At 34.5% G+C, this 7553-nt stretch overlaps 1 protein-coding gene across 1 annotated transcript in view; it reads right to left on the reverse strand.

Moving 5' to 3' along the window:
* The window catches only part of LOC111089723, a 31260-nt gene extending 27853 nt beyond the window's left edge, over window positions 1-3407 (reverse strand). Inside the window, exons 1-2 of the mRNA XM_022402710.1 lie at window positions 3306-3407; window positions 3092-3168 (exon numbers count right to left, since the gene is read on the reverse strand). The gene's annotated coding sequence lies outside the window, so the exon portion shown is untranslated. The remainder of the gene's footprint in view (window positions 1-3091; window positions 3169-3305) is intronic.
* Between the last annotated feature and the right edge of the window lie 4146 nt (window positions 3408-7553).

Raw genomic sequence — 7553 nt, forward strand, 5'->3', positions numbered from 1 at the left:
ATGTTACGTGACTTTAAACGTATATGTACGGTTCGTGAAATAAGTAGATGTTGTTACGTGACTTTAAACGTATATGTACGGTTCGTGAAATAAGTAGATGTTGTTACGTGACTTTAAACGTATATGTACGGTTCGTGAAATAAGCAGATGTTGTTACGTGACTTTAAACGTATATGTACGGTTCGTGAAATAAGTAGATGTTGTTACGTGACTTTAAACGTATATGTACGGTTCGTGAAATAAGCAGATGTTGTTACGTAACTTTAAACGTATATATACGGTTCGTGAAGTAAGTAGATGTTGTTACGTGACTTTAAACGTATATGTACGGTTCGTGAAATAAGTAGATGTTGTTACATGACTTTAAACGTATATGTACGGTTCGTGAACTAAGTAAATGTTGTTACGTAACTTTAAACATTGACAATAATTATCGAATGTTCCAAAATTGACAGAAGAAAAACACAACGATCTTATGTTGGTTATATAACATAAGTTTCACCTGTTGCTCTCAGCTGTAACAGTGACTAAAGCCTGTGACCTTAACTCTGCATAGGATCAAAGTCAAGTGTTATCTCCAATCCCATTTGACTCACGTGGTTCTGTCGTATATAATACAAGGTTAGCGGATTTTCTGTCCAATGGTCAGAAGTTTAATATATATATATATAAAACAAGAGGTTAAGATGTCTTCAGACGCGCGTGATTTTGATCATTCTAGCAACAAAACTGACTAAACGAAAAATCTGTCAACGTCTTTACGGAGAAACAAGAACAATAAAATCTTATTTTAAAAGCACCCACTGCCGGTAGCTCAGCGGTAATTTGACGGGGGAGTCCCCCCCCCGTCGATAGCTCAGCGGTAATTTGACGGCTTGTAACACATCGGTAAGGGGGGAATAGCCCCCCCCCCCCCCGTCGATAGCTGAGCGGTAAGTTTGGGTTTAGATATTTTAGATATTTGAAGTGACACAACACAAATAATCCATTCTGTAGCTTTGTACTTCGAAACAAAACAAAAACGAATTATTTTGTAAAGAATTCGATTGTTTGAATGAAAACTGCTAATGATTTGTAGGCAGACTAGGTCGACAACGAGTTCAGATGTCACAAAAGACCATTTGATTCCAAATCGCTTTAACTGTCCTACTGCCATTGTTGTAGATAACCAACTGTCCCATTACCACGTTTATATGTAGATTCACGGAACAACTTACACGTATAATTACTTATATTACTGGTAATAACAACAAATATTTTCACTGACAATTAACAGGGACGTTCTCAGAACGTAAGAAGCGTTAAATAAAATAACCATTCGTGATATATTAATTATAAAATTATTGATTCAACTTCACACCTATTCCTCGGAATGTTTAGTAATTGAGTTAATTGAAAGAATATTGTTCGTTTGGTCTTTAATGCTTACAAAGAGAGCCTAAAAAAAGGCTTAACCTGTTGTCTAGGAGATAAGAATATATTTACACCAAAACACTTTTCCTGTGTGAACGACCAGAGTAATTATAGCGGAACACCTTCAAATTGAATGTAACCTGTAAGTTAAGCCAGCTGCGTTACCTCTGTAGGGACGGGCTGATATAAGGAACATTTGTATTCAAAGAAAGTTCAACACGTGTCTTTAAATGATGTGCCAAGCCCATTGTCTGGATTTAGTAGGTTGGTTTAATGTTTCAGTCCCATATGACCAATAGTTTGATATTAAAGATTCCAATTACAGTAAAAATGCACCACCTTTTGGCGTGTAGAGATACTGTTACAGCCACGTAATTGTCAGTTGGACCGTATTTAATTGCACAGACTCGTTTGTGGCAGTAGCCCACCCAACTTCACTGCCCATGGTTTCTCTACAGGGGGCGCCTTTCATGACATACCTTGTGAAATAATTAAAAACACTATGCAGCTTTGCAAAAGATACTACAGTGTAGAGAATGTGTATTTGTGGTTCAAACATAAAAAACAAAAAAACGACGTAACTGTTCAATAACTCACCAAGCAACTGTCTGTTTGTCAAAGAATAAAATCACTCGAAGTACAACTGTTATTTCTGCTCCGATAACAAAACGTAGTTCAACACATTTTAATTAACATGTCTTCAACTAAATAATTAAAACAAACCAAAATTAATACGAGCCAACCCCTACAGCCACCTTATATTTACAGATAAAACATATTAGTTTTCACAACAAAGTGTTATCTACTGCCCTTTGGGGTTGGGCGTGGCATAATGGTTAACGTGTCGGACTGTGAATCCAAAGGCTTGTGCTTCGTTGAACAGCTGTCTTTCCACTAGTCTATCAATTCAAAACTAGCGACAGATAGCCCATGTGTAGCTTTGCGCGAAAATTCGAAACAACCAAACAGTGAAATGTCCGTCAGATATTGTATTTTACTGCCTCTCAATGAAGTGTCTATCGAGCAATTTTTCTTGCCCAAGAAGTGTAGTATAAAACGTTAATCACAGTGAAGCAATTACAAGTAACGTCTTCTACTACATTACACTGAAGCCCCTTATATATTTTTTCCTTTTCCATTACAATAAGAAGATCAACAATATTTTACTCCCCTGCAGTACTCAACAGAATGTTAAATCATTAGATCAACAATATTTTACTCCCCTACAGTACTCAACAGAATCTGTTAAATCATAAGATCAACAATATTTTACTCCCCTACAGAACTCAACAGAATCTGTTAAATCATTTCATGATTGCTGTTTATCGTAATAATTTGACATAAAAAATGGTGGGGTTAGAATGAAGGCCTTTCGAAACAAACTCAACTTTATATTACATTAGTTTTTTTAACTTGAATTACACGTGAATTAAGCGATAAAATGAAAAACCAGGAACGCATACTTAATCCCTTTAGTCGTTCATAATTTTTTACAAATTAAATATGGCTTCTACGTCCTGCTACCAGATTTGTTCATCGTCATATACTTTCACCCCATTATTAAAATAGTAAAAATTTAAATCGGTAACATTTCATTCGAGTTACGTTCACGGTGCTGCGGACTCGTACTTTTGATGTTAATATGGCGTTGTTTACATTAAATAATAAAAAATCTTACCTTTGTCAACTCTGAAGAATGTAAAATACTAGGCCTACTTGAATCGCGTACTTTACTCTCTTTTTTTCTCAACAGTTCTGAAAACAAACAAAAAACGAAGCACAATTAAGCAAACCGTTTTTGTTTCATCATAATGACGTCATGCTTATCTACCAATATTTTATACTTTGTAACAAGGAGGCAGTCGTTGGTTCGAAGTCCGAAAATAACTTACACATCTGTTATCTGGAAACACGATAATGACGAAAATATTCATATTACAGTGAAGATAGAAGCAGACGATATCTATACAATATTACCTAAAGAAGCACTCTAGTTACTTAGAAGAAAACCACAACGCTTAAGAAAATTGAATCGTGCATATTAATCACTAACTTCCTTGACGCAGTTTCCGGTTCGTCATTCCAGCTTCTCGAATTTCGTTCAGGACTTCCTCTGCTAACTGACGCCATGATTTCTACATTTACGTGTTTTCTTTAGTGATAATTCTCATAAAGTGTGCGATATTCACAAGAAATACAAGTACTCGTGCGAATCTGGTTTAGGCTATGTACCAATTATTGCATGATAATTGTCAGCATAACGTTTTATCAAAATCAGTTCAAATTCAGTTAGTACTTATAAATAATAAACACACTGATGCAGTTAAGAGTAAGATCTAAATATTAAAAGAAGACAAAATAAGTAACCGTTGTTGTATACTTTATTTACATCACAAGATAAAGAACCAGAAAGGAATTACGGTCTTATTGTTGTTGTGAAATCACTATAGGTATTGTTGTATACTTTATTTACATCACAAGATAAAGAACCAGAAAGGAATTACGGTCTTATTGTTGTTGTTGGAAATCACTATAGGTGGAACAATTTGATGTTAACTGAAAGTGCATATTAAATATAACAAACACATGGGCGCCCACAGGAAGGGGCAAGAGGGAGCATTTGCCCTCTTACATTTCACAAAAAATTGCACTTATTATGCTGTAAACTCAACACTGTAGTTAGAGTTAATATCTTTATTAAACTGTGAATTTGTCTTTACGTTTAACCACACATAACACATGTTCTTTTAGTCAACAGTTACGTTTAACCACACATCCACCACATACATCTTACTTTCTGGTAAGGTACAACATCCATCAGATACATCTTACTTTCTGGTAAGGTACAACATCCATCATATACATCTTACTTTCTGATAAGGTACAACATCCATCAGATACATCTTACTTTCTGGTAAGGTACGAACATCCACCACATACATCTTACTTTCTGGTAAGGTACAACATCCATCAGATACATCTTACTTTCTGTTAAGATACAACATCCATCAGATACATCTTACTTTCTGGTAACTTACAACATCCATCAGATACATCTTACTTTCTGGTAAGGTACAACATCCATCAGATACATCTTACTTTCTGGTAAGGTACAACATCCATCAGATACATCTTACTTTCTGGTAAGGTACAACATCCATCAGATACATCTTACTTTCTGGTAAGATACAACATCCATCAGATACATCTTACTCTCTGGTAAGATACAACATCCATCAGATACATCTTACTTTCTGGTAACTTACAACATCCATCATATACATCTTACTTTCTGGTAAGATACAACGTCCATCAGATACATCTTTTCTTTCTGGTAAGATACAACATCCATCAGATACATCTTACTTTCTGGTAAGATACAACATCCATCAGATACATCTTTACTCTCTGGTAAGATACAACATCCATCAGATACATCTTACTTTCTGGTAAGATACAACATCCACCACATACATCTTACTTTCTGGTAAGGTACATATTTACTTCCTGTTATATAAATTTTCAGGTTTTACAGCATCCTTTCAACCTCGGATGTTTCTACTTTGATGTTTTGAAACATAAATAATTTTAGCAAACTCTAGTTCACGGTCAATGTCACCAAGTTCGTTAAAGCCCAAAACAAACAGAATGCAAACTAATAAGTGGCTCAGCGATAAGTGGGCTTATAGAGCAAAAAATCCGGGTTCGATATCCGCAGTTGGCACAACGACATAATTCATTATGCTGCCTTGTGCTTAACAAAACAAGAAAATGGACAGTTTATTTTTCGTATTTAAAACGTCTTCGCTATTTTTTAGCATAACTAGGTACCAGATTTAATCGCGAAAATGTTTATCTTTAAAATGATTCTTTATTAAAAATAATTAAGTTTGTATCGTATCTGTAGTTTGAAATATTTTACTGTCATGTTTGTAGTTCGGTGTAACCTCTCATTTTCCTTAACCTTTTTCTGTACATGCTTGTATGTATGTACAAATGCTGCTTGAATTAATTATAGAAAGAAAATAATTCCTGTTATTACTTTTGTGTTTCAGAATAATAATTCTACACAAATGACTATCTTGTATCATGCATTTTATAATTATTTTAGCGCCCTCTATCGGAAACACGTTTCATTTTACTTGTATGTAGGTAAAGATTTTTATTGACCTGATACGATCACAAACAGATATCATGAATTGGATCTTGCTGCAGAGGCCTTCAACACAGGGAAAAACTATGTAATAGTGTGTTGTCAGTCAGTCGACATTAAAATGATGTCACACAAGGGACGCTTAATGTTGCAATTTGTAATGTATAATCTGCAAGCAACTTCAATTAATTTTAATTCAAGGATAAAAAAGCGTGGTCGAAATTCTGCAATCGTATATTCAAATCATGACTCCGGGAAACACTCGTTCTTTCCGTACTTACAAGCTATGCGGGTGTCTATCGAAGGTGAATCAGTACGACGTCATGTTTCTTCAGACATATTGAAGGTTTGACAAGTGTATTGTGGGAGAAGAACAGGTGTGTTAAATTATCGAATGAAATATATAGGCTGTCATATAACCTCTTTTATTTTGTGCTAAACATTTCACTTTATTCTGGATTATCATCAATCACATTGCTCAACTCAAAGATTATTCAGGTCCAGCCAATAAAAGTTGTGACTGCACGCTTTCGATTACTAGTCGTACGTTTGGTATGTAAACATCGGCGTCTTGCCATCCAAACTTTCAGGCAACAAAAACCATAAGTCGTGTTAGCGCCATCGTAACTCAGTTGTTAAGAGCGCGAGCCAGTCTTCACGTACACTCACGCGGCGAGTTAAATGACATTTGACGAAAACGCCCGTCTCAGTGAAAAAAAAAAAAGTTAGACAGTTATTCGACATCGACCGACCTGTGCTTTGTACTGATAGAGGTAAAACGACTGTAATAAACATCGGTACTCAGTAGCCATATTGAAAAAGGTGACGTTATTTATTTTAAATGTAAGTATGTTTTTAAAAAGGTGGTGGTAACATTTCCTTGTACAGAGTTGGGTTGGAGAATATGTCTTCTGAGTACAAGGGTTTTGATAAGCAAAAAGTTTCTAACTTGCCAATTTGAAAGTTATTTTGTTTTTTCCTCACGCGAAATAAAGATAAAAAAGCAAACAATTTACCCCACAGATCATATTCGCAAACTTACTTAAACAATTTCTACGTGGAAATAATATTTGTTCGCCTACTAAAATAAATTAAAGGTAAGCTAATTATATCGTGAAAATCCAAGCCTTATAAACTAGTGTCAACCTTGATAACAACTAGAGTAAAAATAGGGTTATTTTTAAATAAAGCGTCATCTAGTGTCAATTAAACATATTAATAAACAGTTTGTGAATATGTACTCGTATCAATACTGATTTATACTGCTAAAAATCCTTTCACAATCTCTTTTACTAAACATGTCTTTAAGTAGAGGGTACTAATTAACCCAAGAAAAACAGATAAACATCACATTTCAATAAGTCTCTAAACTGTGTCTGGTTTTATATAAGAATAAAATGGTTACTCATAAAGAAAAAAAAAAATTATGTAACACCTATTAAAATGCTTCCTGATGGCGCAGCAGTAAGTCAATGGGCTTATAACGCTAAAACTCGGATTACAATATTCGTGGTGGGCAGAGCATATATAGCCCATTGTGTAGATTTATGCTTTACAACAAACAAACAATCACACCTATAACAATTTAACAAGCTTATTATGTTATCAAATGTTAACCCTTTCATTCATCTATTATTGTATCTAATGTTAACCCTGTCATTCATCTATTACTGTATCTAATGCTAACCCTGTCATTCATCTATTATTGTATCCCATTTTAACCATGTCAATCATCTATTATTGTATCCCATGTTAACCCTGTCATTCATCTATTATTGTATCTAATGCTAACCCTGTCATTCATCTATTATTGTATCTAATGTTAACCCTGTCATTCATCTATTATTGTATCTAATGTTAACCATGTCAATCATCTATTATTGTATCCCATGTTAACCCTGTCATTCATCTATTACTGTATCCCATTTTAACCATGTCAATCATCTATTATTGTATCCCATGTTAACCATGTCAATCATCTATTATT

This window comes from Limulus polyphemus, unplaced genomic scaffold (genome assembly GCF_000517525.1).
Source record: "Limulus polyphemus unplaced genomic scaffold, Limulus_polyphemus-2.1.2 Scaffold7179, whole genome shotgun sequence".
Classification (NCBI taxonomy): domain Eukaryota; kingdom Metazoa; phylum Arthropoda; class Merostomata; order Xiphosura; family Limulidae; genus Limulus; species Limulus polyphemus.